General features: G+C 47.1%; 1 protein-coding gene across 8 annotated transcripts in view; it reads left to right on the top strand.

Moving 5' to 3' along the window:
- The window catches only part of LOC147015791 (sodium-dependent phosphate transport protein 2B-like), a 110,009-nt gene that overhangs the window by 19,050 nt on the left and 70,959 nt on the right, over positions 1 to 20,000 (top strand). For 2 of the 8 annotated variants that reach the window (XM_085848304.1, XM_085848303.1), the window contains one exon: positions 2,746 to 2,859. The exons of 3 other annotated variants lie outside the window; for them this stretch is intronic. The gene's annotated coding sequence lies outside the window, so the exon portion shown is untranslated. Of the gene's footprint in view, positions 1 to 2,745; positions 2,860 to 7,779; positions 8,055 to 16,724; positions 16,823 to 20,000 lie in introns of those variants that run through there. 3 more of the 8 variants (XM_085848306.1, XM_085848308.1, XM_085848307.1) reach the window with 3 other exon arrangements.

Raw genomic sequence — 20,000 nt, 5'->3', positions numbered from 1 at the left:
TGACAAAGCCCCTGACCGAGGCATGGCCTGGGGACTGGGCATCTCATCACTGGGCAGCTTCCTTATTGGATATGCCAATGTTGCCAGGTAGTTTTCATCGGCTGTGCTAGAAAGCTGAAAGTTTGCATATTGATGTAATTTGAAGCCAATATTCCAGGAAAAATCACTAAACTATCAGTAAATGTCTGTGAATGAAAATATCCTGAAACAAAAGTCAGCCCGTGTTCCCTCGCTCTGCTCATGGAGGGTCATGTAACTAAAGACAATGGCACGTCATGTGATCTTGCATGGGCCATATCACTCGTGGGTGTTTCTTAGTTTTAGGGAGGTATGATTAGTGAAGTGTCTGTTGGTTTTTATCCCCCGCCGCATGGCGGAAGGGGGATATTGTTGTCACCCAGGTCGTCCGGCTGTCCGTCCGTCCGTCCAGGCGTCAACATTTATAGCTGTGAGTGCGATAACTCATAAACTATTTGCCTATCAATTTGAAATTTGGGTCACACATGTATCACCTGAAAAGGAAGATCCTTATTGACTTTGGGCATGGCCGGATCCAAGATGGCCGACTGGGGCAGCCCTCTTGAAAAAAATGTTTTTTCGCCATATCGATTTGAAATTTGAGTTACACATGTACCACCTGAAAAGGAAGAATGCTATTGATTTTGGGCGTGGCCGGATCCAAGATGGCCGACTGGGGTGGCCATCTTGAAAAAAATGTTGATTGTAATAAATGGAAAACCGCTTATCTGATTTCAATTATTTTTCAATGGCGGGGGATTCCCCATCTCTGATGGTATATTTATCATTTATGGACGATGTACACCGGTAGGAAGTAGGAAATACTGTTACGATTTTGGAATTCAATCGCACACAACATACAGGTTCCCTTAGTCAGCTATGTCGATAAGTGCATGTTCCCAAGATAGCTCACCTTCCATTGTTTAAATGTTCAGAGATCGATTAGATGCGCTGCGGATCGATTTAATAGTTAGGGAACGAAACAATGGAGACGTCCCTCCCCCTCTTCTGCAAAGAGGAAGAAGAATCCTGCGGTGACGTCAACAACTCCTTCCCACCCGTGGTTGAGCGGGGGGGGGGTGGATCACGAGGGCATGAGTCACGCCGGGTGCGGGGGAGGAGGTGCAAAGGATAAAGAGGACATCTTTTCTTTGTTCAAAAAGAGTCCCGTGGGAGTCCCTTGGTAGGGCTAAGTTCGTGGGCTGAGTTCGTGGGAGTCCCGTGGCAGAGTTCGTGTGCTGAGTCCCGTGGGAGGAGTAAGCTTTTTGCTTCGGAGAGAGCAGTCGTTCAGCAGGCCATCGGGTACTGCTCGGCTTGCTTGGCTTGAGGCCTTCGGAAGCTTTTTGCTTCTGCTGCTGCTTTGTTTTGGAAGGAACTTGAGCCAGTTGTTCGGCTCGACCTGCGAGTGGAGGCTTCTTCCCCTTCTTCCTCTCCTTCTTGGTTCGTGGAGCTTTTCGTTCTCCATTTTGTTTCCCGGCTTGGTGCGACGCATCGGCCTCTTCTTGGAGTTGGATCCTCGGGGAAGCGACGATCGACAGGAAGGATCGGCGCCTCGTCTCACCAGCACGTGTTGAGAAGCGCGGGAGGATTTGCGGGAGCTCGGGAAAGATCGCGGCGATTGGATCCAGCTCGCTCTCGCTGGAGCCCGGGTCCAGACAAGTTGAAGACCACACGAGGTGGAAAGGTTCGAGTCAAGCTCTGAGTTTCAGCTCACCTGTCCTCCGAGCTGGAGCTCGTGATTAAAGGCCTCAGCCACCGTTTCTTGTGTGTGCGTGTGCGTGTGCGTGTGCGTGTGCGCGCGCGCGTGCGTCCGTGGGCCCGTCTAATAAGTACGAATTGCTGTTCAGTGTAAATGACTGTACATAATAAGTAGACGGTTGTATTTCTTTTGTCGTGCTTTTGTTGCTTGTATAATTGCATATGTGTTTTGCCTTATTTAATTGCATACGTGTTTCAATATAATAAATGTCCTTGTGTGAATGTAAACCTGCTCGTTGCATCCATTCCCTCATTGACTGAACATTTTGTGTGTTGGGAGTTAGAAAGCCGTTGGTTTGCCGTAATAGGGGGACATTTGGACCGACGGTTCTCGGCGATTACGCCGCTCGGAATCGCGCACGGACAAGCTCGTCTCGGCGGTTTGTTCCATACGAGTTCCGTCGAGGGTGGAATACCCCGGTAGTTGGATCACGTGGGTATTTAGGTAAATTGAAGATTGTCAATCGACCCTACCCCACGTGATCTGCCGATTGGCGTACTTCGGTTCTTGTACAAGGACCCGTCGCTCGGAGTTATCCGGGCGGCGATCTATATTCCGGGCGATCGGTCAGGCCGACTCGACTTGCGGCTCCGTTCAGAGCGGTCGGTTGGTGGCCGACCCCCGGCCAGTAACAATACTTATCGTTCACAGATGGTGTACGGTGGCAAGTGTTACAGTGCATATTTTTAGCATTGCATGTTTTCATATACAGTCACAGTTTCTGTATCAGGCACACTGGTTATAACAAACATTTAGAACGTTTTAATCAATGCATATTTTCTCTGTATTCATGATCCACATTTCTGGAAAAACCTAGATATAAAGAAAGATTGCTTTGTCCCAGCACGATGAACGCAAACACAAGATCCTCCATTCAAAAGTCATTGATATACAAATTAGATTGCCAAAATTAATTAGCCAAAAGATCAAAACAAACAATCACTTTATTATTCCTTGTATTTTTGCAGCGCTATGGTGGTAAAATACACTGCCCAGGGACACCACTGAGAAAAGAGGGTGGAGACAGCTGGGTGAGGCTTGGAGGGTGGAGACACTCAGCTTGAACCTATACCCTTGGAATAGTAAGTGGTAGAGGCTCGGAGAGACAAAATTTAGTCCAAAGATGGCTGCTTAAAGCAACGAATAAAATCTACATGAGGTAAGCCCTTTTGGCAAGTAGAGCAGGAGATTCATTACATTAAGATCCTAGCCACCTGGGATAATTGATTAGGTGAGAGCTAATTGGTTGTTCCATTGAATTGCAGGTGAGAGACACGATTGGGTTTTGATGTTCATATAATAATGGCTTTTGGCATTGCACGTGTTATATGGTTGGGAGCCTCGGTGATGCGCGTTTCTGCCTGTACTGTCACCAATGATTTGCCAATAAGTTATGAAGCTGGTCCAGTTGCTGATGGGGATGTGTAGCATTGGGATTCTCATGTATTTGTTACAATTGTGAATGGCAGGCAGCTGTGGAGGAATCTGGATTGGGTTTTAAACAGCAAAGGGCTTACCTTATGTAGATTCTCGTGGTTGCTTGAGGCAGAAATATTTGGGCTCGTATAGCAGGGGATTATATACAGTGTATATGAAACCGTGATTCATACTTGGGAAAATTTAGTTTAGAATGAACCTCCGATCATTACCTCTGCCACCGAAGGTGGACGGAGGTTATGTTTTCACCCTTGTCTGTCTGTCTGTTTGTCTGATTGTTTGTTTGTGAGCTAGATATGGATTCAGACTAATCTTGGTGGACAGGTTGGGGGTGTGACAAGGAAGAATTGATTAAATTTTGGTTAAGATCCGAATCCGGATCCGAGAACTTCACCATTGAGTGATAGGGCTAAAAGGAGATATAGCACGATATCTCAAAAAGTTGTGGACGAGTTATGACGAAACTTGGTGGACAGGTTGGGTGTGTGACAAGAACAAGTCGATTAGATTTTTGTTCCGGTCTGGTTCCAGATCCAGCCTATCAGTGAGATACAAAGGGGTGTCTGACTGGACAGACAACGACATTGCTAACAAATAATTGGTCAGTGATCTGAAAGAAGAGCCTCCAGGTTTCAACCTCCCCGAGAAATAGTGGTTTGTACTCAACAGGATCCATACTCTCTATGAAAGGACATCACACCACCTCCACAAATGGAAATTCAGCAGCCCAGCACGTGACTGTGGCCACCCAGATATGACTATTTATCAGATTGTGAATGATTGACACCTACGGAAATTTGATGAAGGATTTAGGGTAATTCACCTCACAATAGACAGTGCTCTGACTTGGCTGTCCAACTTAGACTTAGATCTGTGAGCTCTAATTTGTCATTCGCAAGAAGAAGTAATGGGATACAAAATGTAGACTGTTCAGTCTGGCAGAGGTATGCGCTCGACCGAGTGCCTGCTATTCTACTTTTTGAATGGATTCTCTTACAAATTCATTTCCTTCCTTAACCAAATCAAGCTTTTCCTTGGAATGCCCAATGGCTGTTAATTTGTCTTGATGTTTACTGATTATCATGGTAAATCAGTTCTTGAATTTTACTACATTTGAAAGGAAAATGCTAAGTTTAGTTGATCAGTTTATGTACTATATTATTGAGGATTGTGGGTTGGCAGGAGAACTAGGGTATGTGCACTTGCCTTAATTGAGCTTAATTGAGCTGAATTGAGCTGTATAGTTTGGGTTCAAATCTTCATCCAACTACATGGTCTGCCAAAAGCCATGACTGTATTTCAAACAGCATTGGAGGAAATAATAAGTTTGTTGCACTGAATATATAAGATGTAAGTGAAAGAACACACTTTGGAGATTGTTCACGATATATTTTGTGAAAAATCACAATTTGTTAATGTTAAGGACTTCTCGATGAATATTGTCCTTTAGCTACTGTAAGGGCCTGAGTTTTGTTTGGTTTTCATAATCATATCTTTTTTCATAATCCGACAGTGAAGTCTTGTAAATCTGGAGTTCATGGGATCGCTGTTTACACAATTTCTTCAAGGACTGTACATCTTCCTGGACAGCCGCAATGTTTGCTGCTGCCCAGAAATATCTGCCCAGTTAGGTGAATCTGTTGGAAACCAGTATGTGGAAGAAGGAGTTGTGTGTCCACCAGTTCTACGCAAGCGAATTTTCACCACCTCTGCTATGGACGATATTGATCACAATCCAACAGCAACCACAGCTAGTACATCCTTTCATGGTACAAGCATTTCAATGTTCCAGCATCCAAGTTCGGATAACAGAGGAGAAGTACGTGCCCCGCCAAAAGTTGTGGACAGCAGGGCAGACATGGAATGTATGTGATGAAGCGTCAGTAATCTTCACGAAACTCAGTCAGTGCCCATCAAAGATTGAGGCATCTGATCTAGAAATCCTGGAGAGATATGTGGTCCTGATGTATGACAGATCAAGTTCAGTTGCGTCAGTGAATGAGGCGTGGCTTGCTCGCTTTGCACGAAAGCAGAGGTCATATGATTTAATTCCACCAACACAAGGAGCACTCACGGAACATGCCAAGCGAGCTGCATATCAAGCAGGACACAATTGGAGCTAGGCAATAGTCCGCCAGCCAGAAGCTCAGTGTCCGTCCGAGTGGGGTTGGTTCAAAGATGACTCGTGGAAGGTCTTCTGGACTGCCCTTGCTCCCATAGCTAAAAGCTGCCAGGAATTAACGAAATGTGGATGCAAGACACAATGTAGTGGAAGGTGCAAATGCTATCGTTATGGACTAAGTTGTACCCCACTATGCAGTTTTTCTTGTCAGACCTAATCAGAACAATGAACATTGCAGGGCAGAAAAACATGTTGGCCATCTTGAAAAATGGCCGCCATATTGAATTTTAAGTGGCCAGCAGTTGTATCTCATAAAGTGACCTAAAATAAATATTTCTGCCAAATTTCATGCTTGTATCATTCTTTGAACGATTGTTATTGTTATCTGTTCTTCTTTTGGGTGGTCGTCTGGTGGCCATCTTGGAAAATGGTGGCCATGTTGGAATTTCAAGTGGCATAAAATAAATATTCCTGCCAAGTTTCATGCTTGTATCATCATTTGAACGATTTATCTTGCTATCTGCTCCACTATAGTGAGGGCAATAATTTGAAATTTAGCCGTGGTGATCCGACGGTGTCACCGATAATGTCATCACTATCACCGATGACGTCATCGATAGCTTACCAACTCTTTGTGAAGGACGCCATGGGATATTTAACGTCCACCAACTAATACCGACAGATGGGCCACCCGTTTAACGTCCATTCGAGGGACGGCACACACATTGATGAATCACCCTGCCTGTGAAACACCAGGATGACTGTTTGTAGCTGGGTCGGGAAGCATGAACGCACAACAACTGGGGGAATTTAAATTTATTCAGTTTCACGCATATTATTGGATAATTAGGTTTTTGTCCCAAATGATCCGGGTTTTGCCAATTGTAGTTAACTTTACCATATTCTCAAGAATGAAAAAAAATTGTCTTTTCAAATATCAGAGTTTGAAAATGTCCCTAAATAGGTTGTTCATGTCCATAGTCCCAAAATCCATTGAAAACCGAAGCCAACTGATGAATGATCAGGGAGGGAGACCCTCCAGATGCTTTGAAGACATTACATGAATCTACCTGTTAATGGAGAATGGGATCGAATGTCGGGTCTGTAGATTTGGTCATGGTCAAATTCTTGTTCCAATGCTACTCAAAAGAGTAGCAGCTTTCAATAGAAAACAGACAACCGTTGTAGGCATTTTGGTATGTTATTAAAAAATACTCTGTCTCGTGTTGGCTTAATGGTTGGGGTGGTGGGCTTGGGATCTTAGCATCCAGAGTTCAAATCCTGCCTGGCTGTTGAATTAATACCAGGTGGGGTTGACTCAGCCTGTCATCCTTCTGAGGTTGGCAAAATGAGTGCCAGCTTGCTGGTATCCTTTTTTGGAGTGGAAACATGTCCAGGATTGTGCCCAATAGCCAAGGAGACTGCTTAAGCAACACCAATGCTCTGCACAAGGTCCCAATGTATTTGAATGAAAATACTGAACACTGTGTAAAAATGGAAATTTACAGAAAGGAACTTCTCACATGATGTCATTCAATGATCAACCCTATTCCTCCTTTTCCCAGCCCATTTCAGTCCACTTCAGGATGAAGACCTCCTTCAATTTCTGTTTAAAGATATTTGGCTCACTTACTCAACACACTTACTCAGATCAGTTTGGTCAAAGAATCAAAGCAGGAATTTGTAAATTGTTGAGAATGTCAGTGATAAGTCACCTACTCTTCCTTTGAAGTCATTGTGACTCTGTGACGTGAAAATCCAATTGATAGCACTCTGTGATGAAACGCCCTACCTGCAAAGCACCAAACTGACAGACTAAAATCACGAACCCAGACAAGACAGCTTTAGGGTAAGTGTGTAACATCTGCCCCTTCTTGTTGGAAGAATAATGAATGAACCTACCAAAGGCAAATGATGAATACTAGCTTAATGGGATTGTCAAGCATCCTTTATCTTCCTTGCATAGGGTGTCTTTGTGGCACTTTGGAAAATTGATTTCTGAACTTTCTGACTGTTTATAGTCTGAATGTAAAAATTAACAAAGTGATTGCTGGTTTCCACTTGTAAGGAACTCATTTGCAGTAATTCGTTCCAAACTTGGAGTGAATGAATGATAAACAGCGACTCAGGTCTGCATTTCTGAAGATGATCGTCACTAAAAAGGTCTTTATTTTAGAAAGAAAAACATTGGTATTGTTGTATATTCGAGAAACTTTTTCCTGAGATCCACTTGAATTGACAGTTTGTTACTTCATGAAAAGTGAATCTCAAAAAAATCACCAAAATTCAAACTCAGACTTTGTATATAGCATGATGATTTATCTGCAGAACATTTTACAGCAGTCACTAAATGGTCTTGATATTACTTAATGGAAAGTCTTCTTCCTTCCTTCCTTCCATATAAGTTCTGCTTCATCAGGATGAAGATTTCCACACGCACTGCTGTGGGTGGTTGTGGTGCATGGCTGTTCTTAGTTGGTGGAGCGATCCGTCTGGTTGATTCCGATAACGAGCGAGACTCCGATATGCTGACTAGTTCCGCGATCCAGCCTAAAGGCATGGTGTGGCCGGCGGACTAGCTTCTTAAAAGGACGAGCGTCTTAAAGCCGTGCGAGATGGAGCAATAACAGGTCTGTGATGCCTTTCGATGTCTGGGGCCACACCCGAGCTGCACTGGATGGGCCAGCATGTACCTTGCCCTTCGCCGACAGTTTTCGGGTAAACCGTATTTTCTGTGAAGTCTGAAGGCACTTAATCGAGTACCTTCAGACTTCACTGTGTATCAGCTTTGTCAAGTTCCCACTTCAGAATATCTTTTCAGGATTATATATTTTAAACACTGGAGAAGAACCTTTTAGATTGTTCCAGGAACTATAACAGTGCAAGCTCGACTGAATGTGGAGCTGTGGTGGCGGTGTAGTGGTAATTGTGGTGGATTCCCGCCTGATCATTGTCAAAGATAATGGGGTGCTTAGGACAAGTCGAGAATAATTCTGTGACTAAGAACCAATTCTGGATGTCACAGGGTGTGGAAATGTCTGTTGAGCAACAATGCAGATCAAATCCATATAATACCAGTGAAAGACAGCTTTATGCCCCCTCTACCACCAAGCTGCTTGGGCAACCCATCATTCCTGTTTTTTGTTTTTTTGTACCAAATGGTACCGAATGATTTGAATGAAAACTTTCCTTCTGCTAATATGAACTAACTCATTCCCCACCTTTCTAGTCTCACCCCGAAGGGGTTGCGAGATGATTGAAATGCCTGTGTCTGTCCTTGTCTATAAAATTTTGCTTTAAATTTTTTTTACACTACAGTAAGTCTATATATTTCTCTGCAACCGCTTGTCCGATCGATGCAACAAACCTGACACTGTGGTCTGTGGTTTCCACCTTTCTATGATACCTTCATATACTGTTCTGTGAAGTTCCCAGTAGCACTCATCTTCATCCAATCTTGGAAGCTGTTAGGGTTAGGGTTAGCCGTGTATCAACATAAAATCCTCTTCCATCAACCATTTCCCAACTATTATTCCCACCCAACAAAAGCATTACAACCAAGAAAACCAGAAGTCTGGCAAGATCGGATCATCTTGTCCGATCGATGCAAAACTTTAAACATATAATGGATTCCTTTAGAGAATGTTTAATTGATAATTCTAACGTCATGGGTCACATGGATAATTCTGATGTCATGGGCCTCAGCTATATTGGATTAAAGGAAAAATTTGGACAGCCTCAAAACTGCTCAACAAAAAAAACCCCTGAAACTTGGCATATGTCATGAACTCCCCATGCGGTATGTATATAGGTTGATAATTATGACGTCATCGGTGAAATGGTGTTCCAGCCTTAATAGGTTGAATCAAAATCCTTATGTAAAAAACCTGAAACTTCATATATCTGATGTATGACCCGATGTGAGTGAAGAATTACATTTATGATGTCATTGGTCATGTGGTCTGGTAGCCATATTGGATTGAAACTAAAAACTTAAAATCTTTTTCTCCAGAATGGCTTTACAGATCGATGCAAAATTTCATACATAGATATGATCAAATATTCATGGGGAATATAGTTTGAAAAATTAAGTATCATAGGTCACGTGGTCTGGCAGCCATGTTGGATTAAAGCCAAACCCTTTAAAAAACTTCTTCTCTCAAACCGCTGAACCAATGGATCTGAAACGTTAAGTGTATCATAGACTACCCATGGGGATACAAGGGTGATAACTAAAATGTCATTGGTCACGTGGTTTGGTAGCCGTATTGGATTTAATGAAAACCTAAAATAAATTCCTTCTCTTGAACTGCTGAATCGATTGATGCAAAATTTCATGTATATATAAAAAATAATTGTTACGAATTCGCTTCCACTGGCGTGTGAACTGCCGCTTTCCACTAATAGTAGCAGCTCGCCCACCGGACAGACAATTCAGTCGTGACCTTCCGGAGCAACGCCAGAACCCTGTCACGGGTGGGTCTTCAACCCCACCACGGCCTAGCCAATTCTCTACCCGCGCAGGATAGGGTCAATCGCCGAATCTCGATATACCTAAGTACCCGCGCGGATAGCTAACCGGGAGACCTACCTCGGCGCAGGTCGGCTTGGGACACGAACTGTTTAAGTGGTCCGTTCCGTTCAGCAGTGATAACCGAGCGGGTATTTTCGCCGGATCCGATTCTATTTAACGGGTATTTAAAACCCAACTATTATTCCGCAATGCAAGATGGCATTTCAATGGGGTGAAAGGAGGACGCGACGAACGGGGTACATTCACACAAACACATTTATTTAAATACACATATACAGTCAATCATGCAGGTATGTACAGGCAAAGCAAAAGCATTACAACCGAATAGGAGCAATAATGTACAGTCACTTATACAGTTTTACTTGACAAACGGCGCCACGACAACATTCATTCAAAAGCCCAAAAGAAAAGGACCCCCTCACAGACAAGGAGGTCAGGCTGGACCACTTGGGTCTTTATGACGCGGGACCTGGAAGACCGTAGCAGGTAACCTGCACCCTCGAGGTGCCTCGATGGTCGGCGAGCTCTCTCTCTGGCACTCTCCTCCCGACTACACGGCAGAGCTGGTCCTCCACACACAACCCTCGCGACTTGGCGTTATCAGCACCACGACGAAGACAAAGCTCCAGCTCGAAACCACGTCGTTCCACGAAGCCACCAAAAGACTCAACCATCACGAAGACGTCCAACACAAGAAGGCCTCGACCTCCAGAAGGCTATGAACCACAGGACCAGAAGGCTATGAACCACAGGACCAGAAGGCGATGAACCACAAGACCAGAAGGCGATGAACCACAAGACCAGAAGGCGATGAACCACAAGACCCCCAAAAAAGACAGACAAAGGCCACCCTGAAGACCAAGACAAGACCAAGAAGAAATAGTGTTCCATCCATCAAGAATTGTGTTAAATCGCATCTCTGACCTAAAACTTTTAAAAACCACAGTTTGCCATGGATGTTCGCTTTCCATCAACCATTCTTTTTTTTCCAACTTCAGTGCCAACTCACCCCCTCAACCCTCACTCTCACTCTCAAAGTAACCATCCCACTCTTCTCCCTCCAAACCTCCCTCTCACCTCTCTCAAAAATTCCCCCCTCACCTTTCTCCCACCTTTCATCCCCCTCACTCATCCTTCTCAAAGTTTCCCCCCCTCTCATCCACCAAGCTGCCTCCCTCCACTGCCCTCTCACCTCCATCTCTTCACTCCACCTCCTCAAATCCTCAACTGCCTTCTTCCTTGTCTCTTGTCCCCCCTCTCCCTCAGCACCACAGAGCCTTTTCTCCTCCTCATTCGGCCCCTCCCCTCGCTATTCTGCAATACCCCACACTCTTTCAACAACCCTCCTTACCTCCCCCCCTCGTCCCTTGTCCTACCCTCCCCCTCCACCTCCTGCACCCAAAGCCTCCTCCCCTACCTCTTCATGAAAAGTGTGGACCTCAAATATCCGGGGCCTTCGCTCAAACCTTTCAGATCTTTCCATACAGGTTGCCACTGACAAACCAGACATTATCTGCCTAACAGAAACTTTCCTCTCCCAAGACGTGTCTGACTCCCAAGTATCTCTCCCCGGTTACTCCCTCTTACGGTATGACAGACCTGAGCCTCGTCCTGGTGGAGGTGTTGCTCTCTTCATCAAAGACTCTATTCCTCACTCTCCATGCACTGCTCTCACTCCCCCACACCCCCAGGAATACCTCTGGCTTCGGCTTCCCCTCCACTCCAACCTCATGTTTATATGTGTACTGTACCGTCCACCGAACAGTGACGACTCCATCTACACCTCACTATCCGAAAACATGGACCATCTTCTATCTTCTCATCCAAACTCTCTCTTCCTCTTATGTGGTGACTTCAATTGTCATCACGCCAGTTGGCTAGGTGTGGGTACCTCTCTCACCTGCGATGGCACCTCAGCAAAAGCTTTCTGCGACTCATTAGGACTGACTCAATCGGTCAACTTCCCGACCCGGATCTCAACCAATGGTACTCCATCTCTTCTGGATTTGATTTTGACAAATTTCCCTGACAATATCTGCTGCTCTTCCTTCGCTCCAATCGGTTCTTCTGACCACGTCCTTGTCAAAGTGGACATCTCTCTGGCTGTTATCAGAGAACCACCTCACCGCCGTCGAGTCTGGCATTTCAGTCAAGCCGACTGGCAGGGTCTCCGAGCAGCCATCAAACTTACAGACTGGTCTCGTATCACTACTTTCTCAAACATCAACTCATCCTGGGAATTCTTTCAAAGAAACTTGCTCTCCCTCATGCACAGATTTATCCCCTCTCGTGTTCAGTTGTCCTACCCTTCCTCCCGCCCTTGGTTTACTGAAGCTTGTGGCGAAGCAGTTGTCCTGAAACAACTTGCCTTTGCCTGATGGAAAGCAAACCCAACTGAGGGCAATCTCAGTTCTTTCCACAAAGCTCGAAACAAGTGTGTATCTACCCTCAGGAGAGCCAGAAAACAACATCTTTCTCATCTCAAGTCTGAACTCTCAAACCTCTCTCCCTCCTGAAAATCCTGGTGGCGTTTAATCAAATCTGTTTCTGGTGTATGTTCCCCCTCCATCCCCTCCCTTACCTCAAATGGCCGCACTGCTGATACCACACATGATAAAGCTGAATGTCTAAACTCGGTGTTTGCAGCTAAATCTTGTGTCCTAAACCCATCACTTTCTCGACCCACTTTACCCAGTCGCACCCAACTGTCCCTGGACTCTGTATCCTTTTCTCCTGACAAGGTGGAGAGCTTACTTTCAAACCTCGAGTCAGATTCTGAAACCGGTCCAGACGGCATCAGCCCACGTGTCCTCAAAGCCTGCTCTTCTGCTCTTGCTCACCCTCTCTCTGTTCTATTCACCCTCTCATTTGCCCAAGGTCATCTGCCATCTGCTTGGAAATCTGCTAACATCACTGCCCTGCATAAAAAGGTGCAAAAACAGATCCCTGTAACTACAGACCAATCAGCCTTCTCCCAATCATCAGCAAGGTTATGGAATCCATCATCGCTTCAGAAATCCTTCCTCTTCTCCAATGGCTTGATTTCCAATCATCAATTTGGTTTCAGACCAGGTCACTCTACCCTGGATATGCTGCTTCTGCTCTCCCATCAATGGATGGAGGTCCTCAATGCTAGACAGGAAATCCGAGCCGTATCCCTGGACATATCACGTGCTTTTGACACAGTCTGGCACCCTGCACTACTCACCAAACTCTCTTCCCATGGTATTCAAGGCCATCTCCACTCATGGCTCGCAGACTTCCTCTCCTGTCGCAGTCAACGTGTGGCCCTAAATGGAGTTCTTTCATCCCCTCTTCCTGTGCAGGCTGGAGTTCCTCAAGGTAGCGTTCTGGGCCCTGTTCTTTTTCTGGTTTTCATCAATGATCTCTCCGACTCTCTGGAAAATCCTCTATTTCTCTTTGCCGACGACTCCACCCTCTGCCGTACCATCTGTCATCCCTCAGACCGGCAAGCACAGCTTCTTCGCTCACTGCAGATCTGGATAAAATCACAAACTGGTCCAACACGTGGAACATGTCTTTCAATCCAGACAAATCTCACACTCTCACTATGTTTCTTCGAAAGGACCGTTTGGAAAACCCCCCCATCCACTTTCTCAACAATCCTCTGGAAGAAGTCTTTTCTTTCAAGCTTCTGGGTCTCACTATCTGCCATGATCTTTCCTGGGAAAGTCACATTTCCAACCTCGCCTCAAAAGCCAGTAGCCGACTGGGAATCCTCCGTCGTGCAAAGTCCTTCCTCGGCTCTCTTGAGCTCCTGACCACTTACAAAGCTTTTGTCCGTAGCCTGATGGAGTACTGCTCTCCCCTCTGGGCTGGTGCTCCTGCCTCCCACCTTTCTCGGCTTCACGCTGTCGAAACCAGGGCATTTAAGATCATCGGCATCTCCCGCAACCAAGCTGAGTCTTTGGGCTTCTCACTCAATCACCGCAGGTTGGTCGGTGGTCTTTCTGTCTTCTATCGACTCCTCTCCAGCCTTGCCTCCCCTGCTCTCTCTGCGATTTGTCCCCACCACATTTCCACAGGGCGCTCAAGGTCCGCCAACAACCCCCTTCTGGTAAAACTACCAAAATCACGAATCGGTGCTCATCTTCACTCTTTCATTCCTCTTTTTTTCCCGCCTTTGGAATAAACTTCCTCACTCTATTCTTTCCCATTCTTTCCTCCAGGCTTTCAAAACAGCTGTTCTCCACCACCTCTTATCTTCCCCCATCCAAATCCTCGATCTTTTCTACCCCCGATAATCCACCCAAGCCCACTTCCTTCAATTCCCCTGCTTTCCTTCCTGAAAGTCCCTGAAATGTCCATCTTCTCTTCGCCATGTTCCCTGTCCCATCCCCATCCCTCTCCCTTCCACAGGTGACCCAATGTGTCTGTTCCCCACTGTTTTGTCCCTTCCACTCCCGCCCCTCTTGTCTCATGCCCCCTTGCTGTGAGTTGTGTGTTAGCTCTCATACGAGCCTCAACAATGTATACAAAAAAAAAAGCTCGCCTGCTCTCCGCCTTATATCCCCCGGGGCTCAGCGCTTCACCCCTCCCCGTTTTCGGCTCCACCTCCCTTCGAGCCTTTTCGAGAAGCTTCTCGAAAAGGGGCGTTCCTCAGCTCCGAGCCCCTCATTCCTCGTATCCACCAATCGCGAGTGAGCTGCCTCGCCCTTCCACTCACATCAAACGCGGAGAAAAAAAGGCGGCAAAACCGGCGCACCATTGGAGGTTTCTTTTCTCGGTCTTTTTACTCGCGTTCTCGGACGGTTTTCGACGTGGAAAGGGTTGTCGTGTGGTTTGTGGAGGATGGTGTTTGATAGTTGGAAACGAGCTGGGAACATTTCTAATAATTTATTTACAATAAAAGACAAGGAGGTCAGACTTGAAGCAAATATGCAGAGCAGGAATTTACAATGACTCAAAGCACTTACTCAATTCTACTTATAGACGGACCCATACCAAGTTACACACACAAAAAGAAAAGAAACCCCGAGTTTTTATTGGACCCTCCAGCCGATGAGAGAGACAAGCTGGGGGTCAGAGTTCGGATGGGCACCTGTGGGTCGTTGAAGGTCCCAGCCGCATGTGTGGGACTCGTGGCTCGTGGCGGCAACCGCGTGGAGTAATCGGAGCTCTGGGGCGGAGATCAGGGTCGCGGACGGGACCCACCAAGGCTCCACGAACAGTCTGGTTCACTCAATGTCCAGCCCAACCACCGTCAACCAACTTGTAACCATTCAAGTACTCCAGATCTCTCAGCGCCAATGCCAACAACAGCGTGGCTCCATTGGCAGATCGACAACCAAGTCTGCTCGGGGATATATATCTCCTCCCACATGGGGAGGGGCCTTGGCGAGAATCATCTCACTGTCCGTCCCTCATTGACCTACGGCCACACCCTACCGGGGCGGAGCCGTGGCCCCTGTTCGGAGACCCCATATTCCCCAGGTGGCCACGTGGCCTCGCTCGCGCAGAGCAAGAGGGTCTGCCCTGAAAGGCCTACCGTACAAAAACTATCGCTTGTGGGGCCAGAGGACCGGAACCGCGAGGCCACCCTTTCGGCAAGTCAAGGTACAAGCAGCCAGCAGGTGGTGATGGAGCATGATGCGGAGGCTTGGGATGGCTCGTTGGATGTAAAACCAAACTAAAGATGTCACAACACACACATTGAATCCTCCCGCTAAACAAAAGGAAGGGGATCAGACCACACATGTACTTACCGGCATAACTAACTTTGGGACCTGAATGTTGAGTGCGCATGGTTTCCAGATCATAACACTACCCCCCCCCCCCTTTTTTTATAGACTCGACCCGAGTCGTCAATTTTTGTGTGGCATGTAGGTGTAGGTTTTGCCTCTCGTATGTTTTACCGACGGATCCCTGAGTGCGACATTTGAATACATGCCCCAAAATAAATAACCTAGTGCATTTCGTAACTGAACTAACAGACTCACTCGGATAACTTAACTACATTGCTGGCGCTAAACAACCAACAGGTGGGCTAAAATAATGTACATTTCTAATATTTACACTACCCATGGCTCAGGACCTGTGACTTGAGGAGAGAAAACACAGCAAGTTAACATTGGTGGGTGAGTGCACAGCAGGCATCGATGGTCAAACGTCTTTGGGGCCGTCAAAGGTCCCTTGTTTGTCGTTGTTCTTTTTTTTATTTTTATTATTATTTTTTTTTGTTCCTGGCTGCTGGAGGCAACTCACCCTAACACGGCAGGCCATTCGCCATCTCACAGGCCATTTGAACTGGTCTTTATGCAACAAGAGCTCCGGGATGCTCAATGCAGTCCCCCGTCCATTTGAACTGGCTTTAATGCAACAAGGAGATATCCGGGCTGCTCAAATGCAGTCCCCGGAAATGCGGCTGCCTGCAGGGCAGTCCTTGCAAAACACTTTCAGAGGTGGTCCTGGAGCACATGGTGAAGGTTGTGACATGGGTCAGCAAACAGAGGCATGGGCAGGTATTGAGGCAAGGCAAAGGCTGGCAAAGCATGGCAAATGCAGACCAGGTAAGGTGCGACAGGTCGGCACATGAAGCTGGTCGGCCTTGGTCTGGTCTCGTGAGGTTGTGGAGGGAGTGCGGTGGCGCCGGTGGAGGGAGTCTGAAAACTGGCTCTGACCTACCCTACGGTCTCCCCCCAACCTATCACCTTTGCCTGTCCTTGTTCATACCCACCCCCATTAGTTTGCAACAACAAAACAACAACGAAATTTAGACTATTTCATTTTTTTTTAATCTCTTTTTTTTATTTTTATAATTACGTATGTCCCTTGCCCCCTTTATCGTCTTTGTTCAACTGACCTGTCCTGATCGTCTATTCCAAATCCCTAAGATCCATGTTTGAGGGGATTGAGGAAGAGACAAGTGAATCTGTCTCGAGGCCCAATGCAGCCTCAGAATAACTCCTTCAGATTTCAGCACTTTCCCAAGGTGAGTCCAGCGGCCTACGAACAGTGAAGGGATGGATGGTGCAAAGGGGTACACGTTTCCTATCTATCCTAGCATTTATTAAACGTTAATGTATCTCCGGGGCTTTTCAACACGCCTGTCTCTTTAAACTATCGGTTCTAGAAACCATGATTCCCATCACCTGTGTTGGTGTTCGTTATTAATTTAGGCCCGGCCCACAAATTTTCTCTTGTGCTCTTGCACAATTTCGTGGCTGGGCAGCGTGGCTCCATTGGCAGGGATTCCCATCTGCCGAACTCGAACTACTTTACCCCGGGTCGCTGAGACTGTCTCCGAGCCTACCTACTCCATATGAACGTGGGGAATGCCCCTGGCAGTGTCCCCTTCGACGCCCACGTGGCATTTTGGTGCTCCGGGTCCCGTTTCCGTGTGCTGCCCATGCCCATTACACTAACTCGGTCCCTTGGACCTCTGGCCTACTCTGGCCGACTACTCCAGTGCCCAGGGGGCCCTGTACTCAGTGCGCACATTACCAGAGCCACGCTCCCAGCCAGTCAATAGACTCCTGTACCCTTCAAAATGTTTTGTGCCTTCATCCAACACCAACAACAAAACGACATCCGTTTGGGTAATTTGACTAACCCACTAACTAACATTACACTAACCCTGGGTTCCCTTGGGTGGGATTCACTCCTCCCCCAATCATTCATTCGCACCATGCACTCCACAATTAACTTCACTCACACTCGGGCCCGCTGACCCATGTTAACTCATTATGTTCCTTTCTTCTTGGTTTTATTTTTATTTTTCATTTCTCACATCACACTGACGCTCCATTTGCTACGTTCCCCTATCTAATTTGTGCTCCCCGTCATCCCTTACTAGAATGCACGTTCCATTTAATTCAATTACTAAGCTACGTCCCCACTACACGTACCATGTCTGTCCAGGTCTCCAATCCATTTCTAATTCTAAACTAAAATTCACCTCTCTCATTACCACCGGGCCCCATGGAAAACTGCTCATGCCCCATGAGGCCGGTCTATCTATCGCTAAACCCTTCCCACTAACTAATTTTCCTTTGCCCAAGGTGGGAATGTTCACTACATCCTGGCCAGGCATCGTGTACTCGGAGCAAGGCCCTCTGAACCTTGTTTCGCCAAGGCGGCGGTTTACGACTCGCTCGTCCCCTCCGTATGGGCGATAATTGAAAGCATAACGTCGCCCCCGTCGATCGCATCAATCGCTCGCTTTTGCGGTGTTACCCATGCGAGCCACACGTTACTCACGTGGCCTTCGTGCCACTCGGTCCCCGCCGATAACGTCACTCGCACACGGACCCTGCGAAGCTTGCCGTGACGTCCCCGGGACTTGCTCCATGCGTCACTTCGGCCTCCGTGCACGTGGTCACATGGGGCCACGTGCTTTCCAAATTTGAACAACCCAATTTGCTTCCATTTTAGCTGTCGACGCTGGTATCTTGAAGCAGGCGCAGAGCGTTTCAAGGCCGACTCCCAATCACGCAAATGTGCGCGCCTGGGCCGTCCGCAAAACACGGAACGGACCTCGCATGCATCGTCCCGCAGAGCTGGCGTGGTTTCCGAAATCGACCCGTCCGTTACATGACCCACGTCTCCCGTCTGGGTCGGTTCGTGTCCCAATTCCTCGCATGCACTCATACATGCCATGCCATTCGCAGTCTGCACAGATTTTAACACACACTCTGGGACATTCACATCGGGGGCTCGTGTTCGCCCAAAAGATCCCGGGGTTTCTATACCCCCCAAGCTCGGCATGTGCTCATTCGCACCATGCACCTGCTCGACCTCACACGGCCTTACCGGACTCACCTCATCACGGCCTGCCTCGAGGGAGCATACCGTCTCCCCTCGTTCCTGTGGGAGGTTAATCTGACCCTCGCATTGGGTCTCGAGACATTCCACCCGCTCAACCCCAATGTCCCTTACCAGTTCTATGTGTGTGTTCCTCTTTAATTTTATGTAATTCGTCTTCCTCTTCTAATTCTTGCATTTCTGTTATTATTTCTAACTCCTGCGTCTCGCTTATTTTCTCCATCATCCCCTGTTCAAGTTTACCGGTTTCTCCTTTAACCGTCGCTATTTTTTCTGTCTCTTCCTCCTTACCACTCTCCATCGCGGTCCGAACAACCTCCACACTCCCCCTTGACTCGGTCGTTTCCCCACGTGGTGTACTGATCCCCCCGCCATTTTTCGATTCATTGTCTGCATTTCACCTCTCTCCTTTGCCAGCTCCGCCTTTATTTCCTCCTGGCCCACCTTCATTTGTGTTTGCAAGTGTATCCCCATGTTTTGCATATCACCTCTCAGTGCCTGCGTGTTCGCATCCGCTCTTTGCGCATTCGCATTCATTTCTTTTTGTATGTTTGCCAGTACCTCCACCAACTGGCTCAAGTCAATTGGCGATGGCGGAGCCGATACGCCACGATCGGGTGCGGATCCGTTAGGGATCGTTCGGTCCTCTGGGAGGGAATTTTGATATAGGGGGTGCTCATACACCGCCGCTGCCATTCCCAATGTTACCTCCGGGTTTGATTGCAGGGGAGGGTCTTCCTGCAAGGTGTCATCCTGAGCCATGGCTTCCTCCAACGTTAATCCCGAACCCACCTGCACCAGCTCGTCTTGGTCCGTGCTGGGAATTAAATAAAATTTTACTGCTCTCAATTTGGAGGGAAGGGGGAGGTTGTCAAGCACACCTCTGGTCCGAGTCCCGTAAATTTTTTTTTTTTTTAATAGAGGCGGAGTGGTTCGTACCCCACTCCTGAATACCAATTTGTTGTGGGTTCGAACCCTCTAAATTTTTTGTGGAGGCGTGGGGTTCGTGATCCCACGCCTAACACCAATTTGATGTGGGCTGGGGGTCGGTGGCGATAACGACCGCTAGGTGGGGAAGTTTACACCGTCTCCCACCGATCTCCCCGGAATTATAGGCCGTCGCTCCGGATAACTCCGAAGCCGGTGGGTCGATTAATCGACCGTGAATCGCCAATATCTAAACCACGTGGTGTAGGGTTAATTGTCTGGATCCCAATATACCAAAATAACCGTGCAGTCTTGGCTACTGAGGATTCACGCCCTCGGTACATCTTTCTTGAACCGGGTCATGCTACCGATTGCGGAAGAGTTCCAACTACCGACTACCAACTCCGGTTCGTGTGTGT

The sequence above is a fragment of the Eptatretus burgeri genome, chromosome 12, assembly GCF_056783735.1.
Source record: "Eptatretus burgeri isolate ZD-2024b chromosome 12, Ebu_testis_v1, whole genome shotgun sequence".
Lineage (NCBI taxonomy): Eukaryota > Metazoa > Chordata > Myxini > Myxiniformes > Myxinidae > Eptatretus > Eptatretus burgeri.
This window is presented reverse-complemented; position numbering and strand designations above follow the sequence as displayed.